The following is an 18,444-nucleotide window of genomic DNA, read 5'->3' as shown; positions in this document are numbered from 1 at the left end:
ATTTAGTAATGAAGTTATTAATGTATTATATGTTCGTATATGTATAAACTGTTTTGATACATTTTGGATTATACTTTATTTGAGCTGTGTTGTGAATGACATAATTAATTTAGACTTAATATTCGATTAAATTGTAAGCTTTGAGGCAATTAAAATTTTGATTTTTAATATATATATATAGTGCATGTTTATATGAACTGTAAAATGTTCAGTAATGCCTCTTAACCCTAATCCGGCGACGGACACGGGCTAGGGGTGTTACACATAACTAGGAACTCGTACTGCCCATAACAAGTCCTAAAAGTCGTCTTATGAATATCAACTTCCTTAACCCTAAGCTGATGATACTCAAAACGGAGATCTATTTTCTAGAATATTACAACTCCACGAAATTGATCAAATAAGTTTTCAATCCTCGGAAGTGGTTACTTGTTCTTCACAGACAACTTATTCAACTGCCGGTAGTCGATGCACATCCTTATGGAACAATTCTTTTTCTTTACAAAAAGAACAGGTACCCGCCACAGAGACACACTAGGACAGATGAAACCACGATCCTGAAGCTCTTGAAGTTGAGCTTTAAGCTCCATAAGCTCATTCAATGCCATACGGTATGGAGAGACAGACACCGGAGCTGTACCTGGTAGAAGCTCAATGCCAAACTCAACTTCTCGATTCGGAGGTAAACCTGGTAACTCATCAGGAAACACATCCAAAAATTCTCCCACTATTCTGATATCCTTGGCAGAAGAGTCCCCCAAAACTGAAACACTGACATAAGCCAAATATGCCTCACACCCTTTCTGAACTAGTTTATCGGCCACTAGAGTGGAGATCACATTAGATAAGTAATCTCGACACTCACAGATCACAACCACCTCCTTAACACCTTCGGTCATCAGAACGACCCTCTCAGTTGCACAATCCAAAATAACTCGGTGCTCTACTAATCAATCCATACCCAGAATCAAGTCGAACTCCCCAAACGATAGCTCCACCAGATTTGCCGGAAACACAACCCCTTGTACTTCCAGCGGTATATTCTTATATAGTCTATTTACTCGAATAGATTGTCTCAATAGACTCAACACAGAGATCTCACCAGAAGTACACTTAACAGTAATCCCCAAATTTCCAAAAATCAAACTAGCTATGTAGGAGTGTGTGGATCCTATGTCTATTAAAGCTGTATATAGAGCATCAAAAATAAAAAAATGTCCCCGTGATCACATCAGGTGCATCTTTGTCCTCTCAGCATCGAGTAGCATAAACTAGTGCAGGTTGCCTCACCTCGATCTGATTAGCACATTTGCTCGGTGCTCTCTGTCCTCGGCCCATACCATTACCACCCTTGGCTGGTCCACGGCCCCTAGGCGGCTGCTGAACTGCCCTCTGTGGCTGAACAAAACCCAAACATGTAGCTTGCATCTAATCAAAATGATGTGGACACTCTCTAACCCGATGCTTTAATGATCCACATCGCAGACAAGCCTCAAATCTCCTCCAACAATCACTCGGATGGTGCCTACCTTAATCGCTGCACAGCTGAACTCTAGTAGGAGCAACTGAAACTCCTACTCTAGAAAGTCCATTAGGTCTAGCTCATTTCTTAGGCCTCTGAACAGAACTAGAGAGCTCTGAATCCCTCTTATTCTTATCTCTTTTATAATCTTGGTTTTGGCGCTCAACACACTTAACCTCCTCAATGATCTTTGCCTTATCCACGAGAACAACAAACTCTTACTCCCTTTGCGAAGCTATCAATACTCTAAGATTGCCCCTTAACCCATCCTCAAAGCGGACACATTTATTGGACTCAGATGCCATCATGCCTCGAGCATAGCGGCTCAGTTTCAAAAATTTGTTCTCATACTTGGCCATAGTCCTATCACCTTGCATAAGATTCATGAACTCACGCCAACGAGCATCTACATAGCTCGCGCCCACATACTTCCTCTAAAAGGCAGTCTTGAAATAATCCCAATTTAGACGATCTGGTTGAGTACCCTCCTCAACCGATAACCACCACTAATGTGCCTCATCGCGAAGCAAAGAAACTGTACCCTTCAATTTTTGCTCAGGAGTGCAGTTGATGTCATTCATTATCCTCTCAATGGCCTCCAACCAGTACTCGGTCATAGTAGGGCAACTCTAGTGATGCCCTTAAATAGCTCCGCTCTATTGGATGAGGGTAGTTCAGTTACCAACCCACAGCCCTCAGATCCAGAATGGGGTCCAACGACCTTCTCCAACACTCTTAACATGGCTTGTGACAATGTGTCGTCCCAATTGATCAGCTTTGAGACCCAGTCTCAGTAGCAGGTGAAATCAATGTCTCACTCATATACAGATTTGGCATACTGCCCAAAGAAGAAGACTCGGCTCGAGTCCCCCTACGACACCCGTCGCTCCCACGAATACCACGACTGTAAGTTTCACGAGAGTCTTATCTACATTATAAAATTTTATGCATCAATTTCAATGTTTATTAGTAGATGTTTTATGCTTAAGATATCAGAAGTTCAGAAATTTTAGTCTCTAACTAACTTAGTATAGTTTCAGAGAGTTCTAATTACAATAATTCTAAGTCTAAAAGTACTTATAGGGTCTGTGTTGGAGACTTGGTATATCACATATTTACTTAAAAAGAAAGAAATTTTTATTTACAAACCAGTCTTTTTTCAAACCCAATTTTGGAACCCAAAATTTACAACCCAAATTTTGTAACTTGGCTTTGATACCATAAATGTAACACCCCGAACCCGGCCTAGATGTTATGGCTAAATCTGGAACTGTTACGATGAAGGGTTTCTGAATCTCCTCTTTTATGTAAAAATTTATCGTATTATTTGTTACCAAACAAAGTCCACATTTTCGTAAAATCTTATTTTTCTGATCTTATTTAAAACGATTATAAGTTACCCTCTAAAGTATCTGTAAAATTTGTGGCGGAAGTATGAAAATCATTTCTTGTCAAAAACCAAGCTTGTGTTTTCAAAAACCAATTATTGGCATAAAACCATTGTGTTTGTCAAACATCACAGATTAAAAGTCAAAGCACAACCAAAACCAAAATTAAAATCAATAATCCCGAGAGTCCAAGATTTAAAAAACTCTCTAAAAAATCAAGAAACTAAATAAAAAAACCATTAATTGAAATCGTTCACGAACTAGTGGTCACCGCTGAGCCTCCATCGCACCGACCTGCGTATGTTTGAGGATTACCTGAACAAAATAGACAAATGGATGTGAGTTTTTGTAAACTTAGTGTGTAACCCAACAGAGATAGTCATGCAAATATACACAAAATTCTCATTTACAGAACAGATAAAGATACAGACTTATGTCCTTAACAGAAATAGATGTCAAAATCAGATAATCAGAATAGATATATCGAATCCTACCCCCATCCTTTACTCACCATATTCGACCATCCCATCACACCATGTGGGGTATAAAACACCCACATATACGAATCCCACCCCATATACAGATACAAATATCTAATAACAGATATACATGAATAACATGTTTTGCATGCTCTTGTGCAGATATCATACATACTTATACAGAATAATCAGACATACATATAAGTTTTTCCTACTCAGATTAGTCTATCAGAATAACAGATCACAAGTATTAGGGTTTGGATAGCCCTAACTGACCTTACGGAAAGCCCACAATCGGTTGGAATGACTCATACGACCCTAGGGAAAATTTTTAAAATTTTGGGCCCACATGCCCTGTAAACCAACACGCCCAAATTGGCCTTGCCCATGTGACTCACACGCCTAGATTGGCCTTGCCTGTGTGGCCCACACAACATGGCCTAAAGCCCACACACCATGTGGCCCACACGACTACACCTTCGACTGTCACACAGTCATGTATTGCATACGGCCGGGCACACGCCTGTGTAGCGTCGACGAGTCCATTTTTTGACTTTTGCCGAACTTGAATTTCTCATGTTTTTGTCACACACAAAGTTCTTTTTTACGCTACCAAAATCTCGAGACCTTCAAAACCTAAAAACACAGTTCCAACGACCAATTCAAAGCACCAATTTATGAGTCTTACCTAACATTTGTATTGAACACCAAAAATTCTGAAGTGAAAATTGAGACAGTGCAAACCTAGATGTATTTCCAAAAGAGTTTCCCAGGTTTCCTCCAACCAGAGAAGTTGAGTTTGGTATCGAGTTGGTCCCTGATACGGCACCTATCTCGATCACTCCGTATAAGAGAGCTCCGACGAAATTAAAAGAGTTGAAAGTACAGTTGCAAGAACTAACTGATAAGGGTTTTGCAAGACCGAGTTTTTCCCTATGGGGTGCTCTGGTACTTTTTGTGAAGAAGAAAGACAGGTCGATGAGGTTATGTATAGATTACAGACAGCTCAACAAGGTGACTATGAAGAACAAGTATCCCTTGCCAAGAATCAATGATCTGTTCGATCAGTTGAAGGGAGCCATCGTGTTTTCTAAGATAGACTTAAGGTCATACTACTACCAGTTAAGGGTGAAAGAGCAAGATGAAAACTGCTTTTCGGACGAGGTATGGCCACTATGAGTTCCTCGTTATGCCCTTTGGCTTAACAAATGCCCCAGTAGTTTTTTTGGACTTAATAAACCATATTTTCTGACCGTACTTAGATAAGTTCATAGTCGTCTTAATCGATGACATATTGATTTATTCGCGTGATTAGAGTGAGTATGCGGAGTAATTGAGAACGGTTTTAAAAACCTTGAGAGATAAGCAGTTATACGTCAAGTTCAGTAAGAGCAAATTTTGGCTTAAAAAGGTCAGATTCCTAGGACACGTTATGTCAGGTGATGGGATCAGAGTTGACCCGAGTAATATCTGGACTATCGTTGAGTGGAAACTGCCGAGGATTGTGACAGAAGTTCGAAGCTTTCTAGGTTTAGCTGGGTACTATAGAAGATTTTTGAATGGATTCTTCATGATAGCTACTCCGATGACAAGGTTGTTACAAAAGGATGTCAAGTTTGAATGGACGAAGAAGTGCCAACAGAGTTTTGAGAAACTAAAGACCTTATTGACTGAAGCCCCAATTCTAGTGCAACCGGAACCAGGGAAAAATTTTGTGTTGTATAGTGATACATCCTTGAATGGGTTAGGGTGCGTGCTCATGCAAGAAGGCAAGGTGATAGCTTACGCCTTGAGATAGCTAAAACCACATGAGAAAGACTACCCGACGCACAATTTAGAGTTGGCGGCCATTGTGTTCGCATTAAAGATTTAGAGACACCATTTGTATGGTAAGAGATGTCGAGTGTTCACCGACCATAAAAGCCTCAAGTATTTGATGACTCAGAAAGAGTTGAATTTATGGCAACGAAGGTGGCTAGAGCTGATAAAGGATTACGAGTTGGTTATTGACTACCACCCCTGAAAGGCTAATATAGTAGCCGATGCATTGAGTAGGAAATCATTGTTCACCTTGAGGGTTATAAATACTCAGTTGATCGTGATTAATGATGGCTCGATTCTAGCCGAGATGAGAGCTAGACCTACGTTCCTTTAAGAGATTTTTGAAGCTCAGAAAGTTGATAGGGACTTGCAAGCTAAAATGGCTCAGTGTGAGACTGTTGTATGATGTAGCGAGACAGAATTTGTGTACCCAAGGATAATGAGCTCATTCAGAAGATTTTACGAGAAGAACATAGTGGTTGTTTGTCTATTCACCCGGGTAGTGTGAAAATGTACAATGACTTGAAGAAAATGTACTGGTAGTCGGGGATGAAAAGAGACATTTCAGAGTTCATTTCTAAGTGTCTAATTTGTCAACAAGTGAAAGTCGAATGCCAAGTACCTTCAAGTTTGCTTCAACTCATAATGGATACTGAGTGGAAATGGGACTGGGTAACCATGGATTTTGTATTGGGGTTACCTTTAACGCCAAAGAAAAAAGATGTCGTTTGGGCTGTTGTCGATAGGCTTACAAAGTTGGTGCCTTTTATACCAGTGCGTACTGACTATTCCCTTGAGAAATTAGCTGATCTATATGTTTTTGAGATTGTGAGACTTCATGGAGTGCCCTTGTCGATTATTTCGGATAGGGACCCAAGGTTTACCTCGAGGTTTTGGAAGAAGTTACAAGAAGCTTTGGGGACAAAGTTGAATTTTAGCACAACTTTCCACCCGCAAACTGACGGTCAGTCAGAAAGAGTAATTCAAATATTGGAAGATATGTTGCGGTGTTGTGTTCTCGAGTTTCAAGGCAGCTGGGAAAGGTATTTACCGCTGGTTGAGTTCACCAATAACAACAGTTATCAATCAAGTCTGAAAATGGCTGATAAACCGTAATTTATACATATTTTTACCCCATTCTTAACGCATTTTATGGATGATTTTTCCTTAGAATTGGTGAATTCAATGCTCCTAATGCCTTAATTTCATGTTTTATACTTAGGTGAGCATAGGAGAGCGAAAGAAACAAGAAACGAGCCAAAAACAGAAAATATGGGTCAAAGTACGAAATCAACACAGCTTGGACTTCCTCACACGGGCAGACCACACGGCCGTGTCAATTTGGCAGAATCGAACCACGACTCACACAGGTAGACCACACACCCGTGCCTATTTAACAGGCTTGACCCCGGCCTAAAGTAATCATACACAGGCGTGTTACACGGGCGTGTCCCTACCGAGCCCAATCTGAGTCCAATTCAGAAAAGGCTAATTTTGAGGGTTTTTAGGCATTCTAAAGCCTATAAATATGCCCTAAAGGAAAAGGAAAAGGGACACAAACAAAAGGAGGCAGGGAACTGCTCAAGGGAAGCCGATTGATCCATCTCAAAAGCCAGATTCACCACCAAGGCTGAAGATCTCCCCTCAATTTCCCTTCAAGAGTTTTGGGTTTTCTTTATGTTTTGTATTCATTATTCTTCTGAGATGTTTTCCTTTTTAGTTATGAACTAAATCCCCTAAATACCTAAAGGGAATGAAACATAAGATGAATCTTGTTATTATTTTTTGAATGGTATGATAAATATTTAACTTATTCTTAATTATGTGTTCTTAATTCTTGTTTTGATATCCCAGGATACTGATTCAAGATAAACTCTTATTCAGAGGAGGAATAGACCCTGTCGAAGAGTATAGTTGTCATAATTAAGCGGAGTTGATTGTGCGCCTAGACATAGGGTGACAAGATTTGGTCGAATTAGGGTGAAACCTAATAAGGGGATCCATAGATCGAGTTAATGCAACCCTAGGGTGTTAATTAGAGAAAAGTCTCAATTATTCAATCTAGGGATTAGACGTTATTAGTCCTGAATAGAGATAATAACATAACTTAGGAATCTCTACGAGACAAGTTAAATGAATAAATCCTCCGATTCAGAATCAAAATAACAAGTGAAGTTTAGGTGGATTCTTCCTTAGGTATTGTCTTAATTCAATCATTTTCCAAAATTAATCCCCCAATTCTATTTTCTGTGAATTCTTAGTTTAGATAATTAGTTAGTTAAAATAAAACCCCCTTATTCGTAAGCTAGATAATAAAAAGACAGTCATTACTAGTACTTTTAGTTCCTTTGGGTTCGACAATTCGGTCTTGCTAAACTATACTACTGTTTGATAGGTACACTTGCCTACATCGTGATAATAGTTAGTTTCAAGAATGATTCTTTATAAATATTTAAAACCTGTCACACGAAAATCGCGATCAATGGCGCCTTATGAGGCTTTGTATGGGCATAAGTGCTGAACGCCTTTATATTGGATCGAGCTGAGAGGGAATCAGATTCATGGGGTCAATTTAGTCAAGGAGACCGAAGAGAAAGTTAAAGTGCTTCGTGACTGTTTGAAGGCCGCTTCGAATAGATAGAAATCCTACGCAGATTTGAAACAGAAAGAGATCGAGTTTCAAGTCAGGGATAAAGTGTTTTTGAAAGTATCCCCGTGGAAAAAGGTTATCCGATTCGAAAGGAAAGGCAAATTAAGTCTACGGTTTATTGGACCTTATGAGGTGACTGAGAGAATTGGATCAGCAGCATACCAATTGGCTTTGCCCTCAGAGTTAGAAAAGATTCACAATGTATTTCATGTGTCCATGTTACTTCGATATAGATCGGATCCTTCGCATGTGATTTCACCGCCTGAAGTTGAGATTCAGCCAGATATGACTTATGGCGAAGAGCCGGTTAAGATTTTGGCTCGGAATATTAAGCAATTGAGGAATAAGAGCATAGAACTTGTTAAAGTATTATGACATAGACATGGGGTTGAAGAAGCCACATGGGAACTCGAGGAGACCATGAGAGATCAATACCCGAACCTATTCACCGGTAAGATTTTCGGGGACGAAAATCCCTAAGGGGGAGGATTATAACAGCCCGATTTTAGGCTTAGTCAGAATAGTGGTTTATAGACCATGAAGTTAGAGAAACTATTTTATTATTTTTAATATCATTTTATGTGTTATAGCATGATTATATAGGTGCATGAAAATTTTGGTTAATTAATTTTAGCGATTGTGAACCCAATTGTGAAAAAAGACTAAATCGCATAAAGTGCAAAAGTCCTATTTTGATAGCCAAGGGTGTTAAATAGCTAGAGAACCAAAATTGGGGGTCTTTAAAGGGAAAATAGACCCTTGGATAAGTGATGGCCGGCCATAGGATACAAAAGATAGAGAAAGTCAAAATTAGGTGGAAATTTGGTAATTTATTTGACCAAAATGAAATAAAATAAAGAGGAAAAGATATCATATTTTTCTCACCCTCTTCACCACCAAAAATACCAGCAAAAATAGGTATTTGGAATCTTTAAAAATTTCAGCCACTCTTTACCTTCACAAGTAAGTGATTTTGATAGTTTTTCTTAATGATTTTTATATTTTTGGACCCCTTGTAGCATGAGCTTTCAAATGAGGGGACTATTTTGCAAAATGATTGAAATTTTAGGGTTTTTCCATGATATTAACATGTTGATTTCTGAAATTTTATGGAAGAAAATGAATCATGGTTGTTAAATAAACAACTTTTGTGAAGTAGCTTTCATGGAAACCCTAACTAAGGACCATTTTGCATAAGTTGTGAAATAGATGTTCCATGTGTGTAATAATGAGAATTTTGGGCTTCTTCTAGTATAAAAAGTATTCGAATAGGCTTGGTTAGTGAGAAAATATGATAAAAATCAATTTTCGAACCTAGGGGTAAAATGGTCATTTTGTGGAAGTATAGAAGCAAAATGGTCATTTTGCCCAATTATGAATTTTCGAGTGTCTAGATTAATATGCTAATGAAATTAATGAATTTATATCATTTTAGATCAAGAATTACAAAATCCAAGCCTAGACCAGGGAAAAACAAATCTAGTGGACTAAGCCGAACTAGTCGCCTACATTTTGTATACCGAGGTAAGTTGTATGTAAATAATATAACTACATTGTTATCATATGTGTTTGAATTGATATAGCATAAATTTCTTATTTGTGGAAATGATTATATGTGATGAATATTGAGATAATTGAACTCCCATTTGAACCTTAGGAAATAAATCAGATATTCATGCCATGATATTCGGGTTATTTGTGTGCTAGTGTAAGACATGTCTGGGACATGCATCGGCCACACTATGAGAGCTAGTGTAAGACCATGTCTGGGACATGGCATCGACATTGAGATGAGAACTACTGTAAGACATGTCTGGGACATGCATCAGCCTCGAGATGTAAGCCAGTGTAAGACATGTCAAGGATATGCATCGGCTACGAGATGTGTCAATGTAAGACCATGTCTGGGACATGGCATCGACACGTATAGAGGTGTCAGTGTAAGACCATGTCTGGGACATGGCATCGGCACGGATATGTGAGAGGTAGTGTAAGACCATGTCTGGGACAGGGCGTCAGCCTCTATTTCAATAGTCAGTGTAAGACCATGTCTGGGACATGGCATCGGCATTATACCCTATGTTTGAGGCTTACTGAATTCTGATAGCATTCCAAATGGTTCAATGGTGAGAGTTACTGTTTAAGTTAAACGAGAAAAGCATAACCATGTTGTGAGTGGTACAGGTACATATTTGAAATGTATGAGATGTGAGCTCAATATATGCTATGTGAATTGTATTGGACAATGATAAGTAAGTTGTGCTTATGCCTACTTTTGTATTATGAGCATGATGATGAATGGTAAAGTTGTTGTTATATTATTTTGCATGCAACTTACAAAGCTTTATGCTTACTCCCTCTCATTTCCATTTTCTTAAAGTGTCGCCTAATTAGCTCGAGGAGCATCGGACGTCGGAGGCATCGATCACACTATCAACCGAAGCACTTGGTATAGTTGGTCTTATTATTTTGAATATGGCATGTATAGAGCTTAGACTTTTGAGTTTTGTGTCAATGTTAATTTGGCCAAATGTGTTGGCTTGGGATGAATCCCTTCATTTTGTATAAAGCCTTGGATAATGGCTAATGTTCATTATTGATATATGCAAATAATGATATTTTCATGGATGAGTAAATTACATGAATGAGATAATGCCTTGTGTGACTGATTAGACCTTGTATTGTTGTGTGGATTTGTCATGTTAGATGATATGTAGGTTAGTGCAAGTAAGGGTGGTAAAAAGGCTTGGTAAATAGCCTTATTTTGTCCATATTGGTAGACACACAGGCGTGCGTCTAGGCCGTGGGTGACACACGGTTAGCCTCATGAGCATGTTATCTGGCAATGTGTCCCCTGCACGTTAAATTGACAAGTCAGTATGCATGGTAGTAAACACACGGGTAGAGACACGGCTGTGTGTCTCAGTCGTATGAAGGGCACAGCCTAGTACACGACGTGTACCTTGGCTGTGTGACCCTTAAGGATTGCTGACGTCAGAAATAGAATGTCAAGGTTTTCAAACATGGGCTAAGACACGGGCGTGTCGAGGCCGTGTGAGGGACACGAGCGTGTGCCAGCCATGTGAAATCCCCTGTAGGTTTGAATTGAAAAATAAATCTACACAGGTAAGGGACATAGGCGTGTCCCTAGTGCTTAGGCCGTGTGTGCCACATGGGCCAACAACACGACCATGTGCAAGTTCCACACGGGCATATTGCCCTCTTACACAGGTGTGTGCCCTGTTTCAAAGGTCATTTTCTAAAGTTGGTTTAAGGACCCGAGTTGGTCCTGAATGGTTTTTCAATGGATGTTTGGGCCTTCGTAGGCCATATTAAAGAAGTTTAGACCAAGTTTGAAAAATTTTTAAAATTTAACGGGCTTGTATGATCTGACTTAGTACATGTGTATAGGATTTGTGAACAGTAATGCCTCGTACCCGGTATCAGAGTCGAAATCGGGTAAGGGGTGTTACACTCCCCCATTCCATCCACTAACCACCTTATCCCCCAAAATCCTCCCCACTAATGCATCCAACTACTTCAGACTTCCAATTCCATCCAAACTCTTTTAGACAACCAAAGTAAAAATATCATCCATGCTCACACAGAGAATCGAACACGGGACCTTAGACAAGTTAACACCTTACCACTTGACCTAGCAGGCTCATTTTGATATGAGGTTACCAAAAATATAATATAAGGCTAGGATCAAAATAACATAATTTTCCAAAAGTGGGACTTGAGCCCAAGACCTCAAACACACATCCAGAACACTTAGCCACTAAAGCAGATACTCAGTTATAACAGTTTTCACAAAAACATGATTAAATTAATCGGGGCATTACATGTATGTGATATATGATGTACTGATTTTAATACACACATATTGGTTGGATAGGTGATAACTCAATGAGCATTATTGTGGCACTTAAAGTGCAAATAAATGTGAATCTGATAAGTGTGTAATGTGTAAGAGACTGCGATGTAAATTGATGAATATGAATAGAGATGATGTGTATTAAACTAGTAATTAAAAATGCGTAATTGTGGATATCTTGGCCTTATGATCTCTTGAAACCATTGGATATAGCTAGCATGCCATAGGATTATGAGTACTCACCTATATATATTGTGTTTATGGGCATTGAGGCCCTGGGATAGGTTCGAAAGATAGGGACTGTGAGCTAAGCTCCATTCAACGGGACATGTTTGGTGTATTGGAGAGTGTTAGCTTTATGCTTCACTTTTTGGGATATGTTCGACTCTATGAATCAATTAGTTTGTTGGAGATCCGTGTATCCGATGTATGGTGATAGAGCCCACTTTTATGTTTCATAGCCTCAAGTATCAAATTATTGTTTAAATGTGATATTATTTATTATGATAATAAGATGTGAGATGGATGCATAAACATGCGAATAATATGCTAAATAAGTTGATTTAAGTTCCATGAAAATGTTATGTTCTCATAGTAAATTGCGTATGTAATTGTGGTTTAGGTCGTTATTATTTAACTTTTGAATGCATGTGAATAATAAGCTAAACTTGTGAGTTATTAAAGCATGTATACATTGTTTAGTCTTGATAAATTATTGTAAAATGAGTTATTTGAATATGAGTTGAGTGTAGTCATACGTGAATATGTTATTTTGACTTGGTTAGAATATGGTTGTGAAAGTGTTGTAGTATGCTCGTGTTTAACCTTCGATATTGTGTATACTTTATGGTTACTCTGACATTCACTAAGCTTGTTTAAGCTCACCCACTCTGAAACACCCCTAACCCATAACCGTCGTCGGAGTAGGGTTACAAGGCATTACCTGACATAATACAACTCAAACAAACATTTATTACGTTCCATACTTTGTAATTCATCCACATTAAGAATACTTATTTCAGCAAGAAAATTTTGAAACTTAATACATGTACACATTTTAAAACTAAATGAACCATATTACTCAATTTAGATACCACTCACATATGCGGCATGATTATTAATTAATATAAACAAACATGCCTTGTACAAAAATGCAAATTAAAACAACCACATGGCAATAGTCATACATTTTCATAAACATTATTTAAATAAATATCATTTAAGACTAAACATACTTCTTTTCTAGTCACTCGACCATGCGCATATTGAACTAATTAAAACATAAGTATCATAGCAACATTACAACATGACCGAACATATCATAGTTGCTTATACAACATATGCATATTTACTAATATTAATAAACTATATCTAAACATAGTGACCAAATAACCAAAATGTGACTATTCTATTATCACAATTTATGTGCATATGACCATAATAAATTGAAGCATTTTGAGCACAAATAACAACCAAAAAGTACACCCATTTCGCATGCTTATTATCATGCCTATAATTACCTACTCACTGTCAAACAAATAGTCAACATTTGGTTATTCAAAATAACTTCAATATGACTTTTAAAATTTTATTCACTCTTTCCTATCAAAACCGAACCTAAATAGCTAATTCATAAGTAAACATGTCATAAGCATATACCTTTTATTTTAATTAAGGTTAGCCGAATATAAACATTCATTATAACCTATTTTAACTCATAAAATAGCCAAAGCAATTATACACACTCTTACTCACACATGACATTAACATTTAACTAAATAATCATATTCATGTCTATACCAAATTTCATCATTACTCAAACTGAAACACATATTAAAACATCACAAGTAAACCATGAAACATAATCCCTACAGTAAGTCTAAAGCATAACCGAATGCACATAAGTAATACCATAAATATTCAACCATCAACTAACTCATTAATCAAACCAATTCATATAACCTAATACCACATATATATACACCATGAAATATACTTCCAAATTGAATTTAAGTCATAGCCACATACACACAAACTTTAACATTATAATCAAGTCATTTTCGCATCGCTATCAATATATACATACTTCAAAATCAAACATAATAACTAGACTATACATGCCATAGGTTCAAGTTCAAACTTATAAAATACCATAAAAGTGATTGATAGTGTGACGGATTTCTCTGACGATCCCCGAGCTCGTGACTAGCTTCCAAAATCTAAAAAAACAAAGAACATACACACACAGAGTAAGCTTGAATAGCTTAGTAAGTCATAAGCAAATAAATCATTTCAATGACATTTACAATTCAATATAATTAAACCAAATCATACAAATCATAAGTACATATATAATTATCAAGCTTGCAACTTCATATATCAATACATATACTTTAGCATTATTTTACCACTTGGCCGAATACATATATATTGATAAGTATATTTAACTTTCATTTTCATAATGCACATTTCATATATTCATATAAAGTATATACTTACCTTACTACTCAATCATTTAACTTAATACATACTTGACCCTTTTAGCTCGATTTCACATTCGATCTTAACTCGATATTGCCCGTTGAACCATTCAGAATTAATAAGGATACTCAGGTAGTTGAAAAGCTCGTACAACGCGAACGTCCCAGACGTGGTCTTACATGTAATCACATATCGATGCCACTGTCCCAGATAGGGTCTTACACAAACTCATATATGTTGCCGATGTCCCAGACATAGTCTTACATGTAAATCATAAATCAATGCCAACGTCCCAGACGTGGTCTTACACGCAATCACATATCGAAATCCTATGTCATGACATATGTATCCTAACTATTCCTAAGGTTCATATAAGGACTTCGGACGTCGTAACTCAATCAATTCAAGCTAGTAAATATTGTTTCCATGCTTAATTCAATTCGGCATATACATATACACAAGTAGTAATTCAATTCGGCACTATTAAAATATATATAATCAAATTTAATGACATTTATTTACTTCTGAACTTACCTCGGACAAAGAAGAACAAACCGAGACGACTATTCATCAACTTTAGATTTCCCCCGATCCAAGTCCGATTTCCTCTTTTCTTGATCTAAATTAATACAAATTTAACTTGTTTATTAAAAAATTCATTCAATTTAATCCAAAAACTCGTGAATGGGCAAATTACACCTTTTGCCCCTGACATTTCACATTTTCACAATTTAGCCCCTATTTCACAAAACACAAAATATTCAAAATTTCACCACACTCATGTTTGGCCGAATTTCAATAAGGTCCCTATCAGCCCATTTCTTTCATTAATTTCACATTTTGCAATTTATAAAATTCACAATTTAATCCTAAATAAGTATTTTTACTAAAAATCACTTAATTAAACTTGACAATCTAACAACATATATTTATTTTTCATCATCAAACACAAAAATCATCAAGCTATCAACAATGGCAATTCATGAATACATCATCAAATTCAAAAATTCAAGCATGGGCTAGCTAGTACTCGAAGCAACGATCTCAAAAACGTAAAAATTATCAAAAACCGAACTAAAACTAACCTTGAACCAAGCTCCTAAAGTGTCAAATGTTTAATTCTTTCAAAAGCTTTATTTTCTTCTTAGTTTCGGGCAAAAAGATGAATAACATGCATAGTTTTTGTGTTTATTTTATTTTATACATATTAATATATTAATTACTATTGTAACCTTATAATTTTAATTAGTAAACCATATAATACAAGCCCAAAATCTTTCATGCTACCTTTTAATGGCCTAATTTTCTTTTAAGGACTCCTCATCATAAAAACAACTGCGATTCATCACTTACACATTTAATAGCTACATACTGTAAAATTTTCTTAAATCGAGCACACAAACAATAAAATTTTCACACGAAATTTTCACACATATCAATTCACATACTGTAAACATAAAAAATAATATAAAAATATTTTTCTAACTCGGATTTGTGGTCGCAAAACCACTGTTCCGATTAGGGTCTAAACTGAGCCACTACACTCTTTCAAACCTTTGCAGATATTTAACGTTTGCAATGTGAGCGGTGCGAGGATACTAAGGAATTGATCCAAGTTAGGCTTTAGTATTTATGTAGGTGGTATTAATATTATTCTTTGAACTGTGGGGATAAGACAATGTTGTTGGACTTTGATTGATTATTATTGTGGTCCTCGTGATATTTTATGGGTTTAGTTTTCTAGCACTTTTGATAGATGTCATAATTATTTCATTGGTATTGTTTTGGTTTGAATATTTGCGATGTTGAAGTGCCATGAATTGTATGTATGGCCAATGGACATTGAATAATGTGGTAGAACTGTTGCATGATATTACCATGATATTTTAGATATTTTGTAGCTTAATTATATGGTTTACTAATTAAAGAGGTAAATGATACATATTGATTATATATTTGTTGGGATTATAACACCCCTTCACCCGTCTTCATCACCAGATTAGGGCTACGGGATGCTACAACAGATAATCAATCCAAAATATGCAAGTTTAAATCAAAATTTAATATAATTCACACAAAAAATTTAGGTTAAGTATTATTCATTGCATACATACATTTACGAGCCTTAAATTGAGTTTTCGGGACCCTAAAATAATTTGAAAATAATTAGGGACTAATTTGAAACAAAATAGGAAAATATGTGAAACTTTGAATTTTTTTTGAAAAGAGGGGGCACGCGGCCGTGTGACTATTCCACATACTCGTGCCCATAGCCCGTATAACTCACTAATTCCATGTATATCAGGGCCATACGGCCATGTAACTCACTTATGCCGTGTGGAAAATCCTACATACAAAATCAAGGTGGCACACCATTTCAACCTATTTCCACATGCATATAAACACTTGCAAAGACACCTAAAACATCTCAAATTCAATCATCCTTAGGCCTAACCAATATGCCTTCATTTGGCACCTCAATTCATATACCAAACAAATTCAAACCAAGCATATACATTCATGACACAATCATGTACCAATTATTTCACATTTAATCTCAAAACCAAAAATTAACTCATGTCAAATAATGTCATTTCTTTACTCATCCAACCACATTCATTTGTTCTACAAATCCAGCATCATATAAAGTGACCAAATAGCATATCAAGACTTAAACCTACCAAGCTCGAAAACATGATCACATATAAACTAATTCTATACATAAGCATCACTTCATTAATCTAATCAATACCATAATCAGAACATATACAAATTTCACCTATTACATGACAAGTTCTGCACCATATTTGAATTTTCATACCAAACCATGAACTAGTAGATTATTAACTAAGGCATATATTCATAACACAAGTAGAGAACAAACCACTTGTAATAAATATTAAAAATATATACAAGATACTCCTATTACATGCCACATATCCCAAACTTAAACGTTTTCAAAATCTACTAAAAAATCTGAATAGTGTGATATTCGCATTGATCCAATCACCAGATTCTGCAAAATGTTATCTTCAAGGAAACAGGAAAATGAAACGAGTAAGCTTTTACGAGCTTAGTAAGTTCACGGGTTGAAACATTATAACTTACCATATAATCATAGTTTTATAAATAACAATAACAATAGCTAACATTAACCTTGTCAATCACAACCATTCAACAGGTGAGTTTCGTAAATATGAGTCATTTAATCACACCATTTATACAGTATGAACCATTATCAAGTCACGATATGATATCAGAAATCATGAACACATGCACAGGTCTTTAATAAGAAATTATAAGTAAATAACAGTTACATATCATAATTAAGTCATTTAACCATTAAAAATTCAGCCTGATGAACGGTATAAACAGATACGGATACGCAGTTATCTATCCAAAACATGCCAAAACGCTCATACGAGCCAAACCAATCGAGAACGCGCCTTGGCACCAAGTGCGTAGCCCATAGGCTAACATTCCTCCAAAACACACCTCGGCACCAAGTGCCAAGCTTGAAGGCTTTACATCCGCCCCCAGTAACACGCCAGAAAAACTATAATATATCATGATAGACCACAACAAATGCTAGACATTCGGTATATTCAGTGAATAGGAGTAAATCAAGAATCATCGTCTCATCTCAAGTTAAACCCGTACAGCGCGCAGTATAGCCTATTGGCATGTAAATTGTATCCTATCCTATGTTCATCCGGACTCGATACACATTACCGTATGACAATTTATAATTCAGTTCATTTTCTCACCTTGAACCAATTTATTATAATTCAATTACATCTATATATTTATTAACATACCACAACTCATAAATCAATATAATATTATAAATCATACCTAATTAAACTATATAAACTTACCAGGGCTAAACTGCAGAGATAGTAAAATTTAGGGGCTATTTAACAACTTTCCCTTTTCCATGATTTTCCATCCTGTTCTTGATCTATACGATATTTTATTTTAATTATCAGTCTTAATTATTTTAAAATTTTTAATTTAAAGCATATAACTTCTTAGATGACTTTTTTACACAATTGCCTTGCACTTTTACATTTATTTAATTTAGTCCCTAATATCAAAATAGACTTGTTTTCACAATTAACTCAAAAACCCAAATTGTTGAATTTTTAGCCATCTCTAAACAGCCCTCAAATTTTAAAATTTCTTAAGAACATCTACCAATATTTACTTACTTTCAATTTAGTCCT

Source organism: Gossypium arboreum, chromosome 7, assembly GCF_025698485.1.
Source record: "Gossypium arboreum isolate Shixiya-1 chromosome 7, ASM2569848v2, whole genome shotgun sequence".
Taxonomy (NCBI): Eukaryota; Viridiplantae; Streptophyta; class Magnoliopsida; order Malvales; family Malvaceae; genus Gossypium; species Gossypium arboreum.
This window is presented reverse-complemented; position numbering follows the sequence as displayed.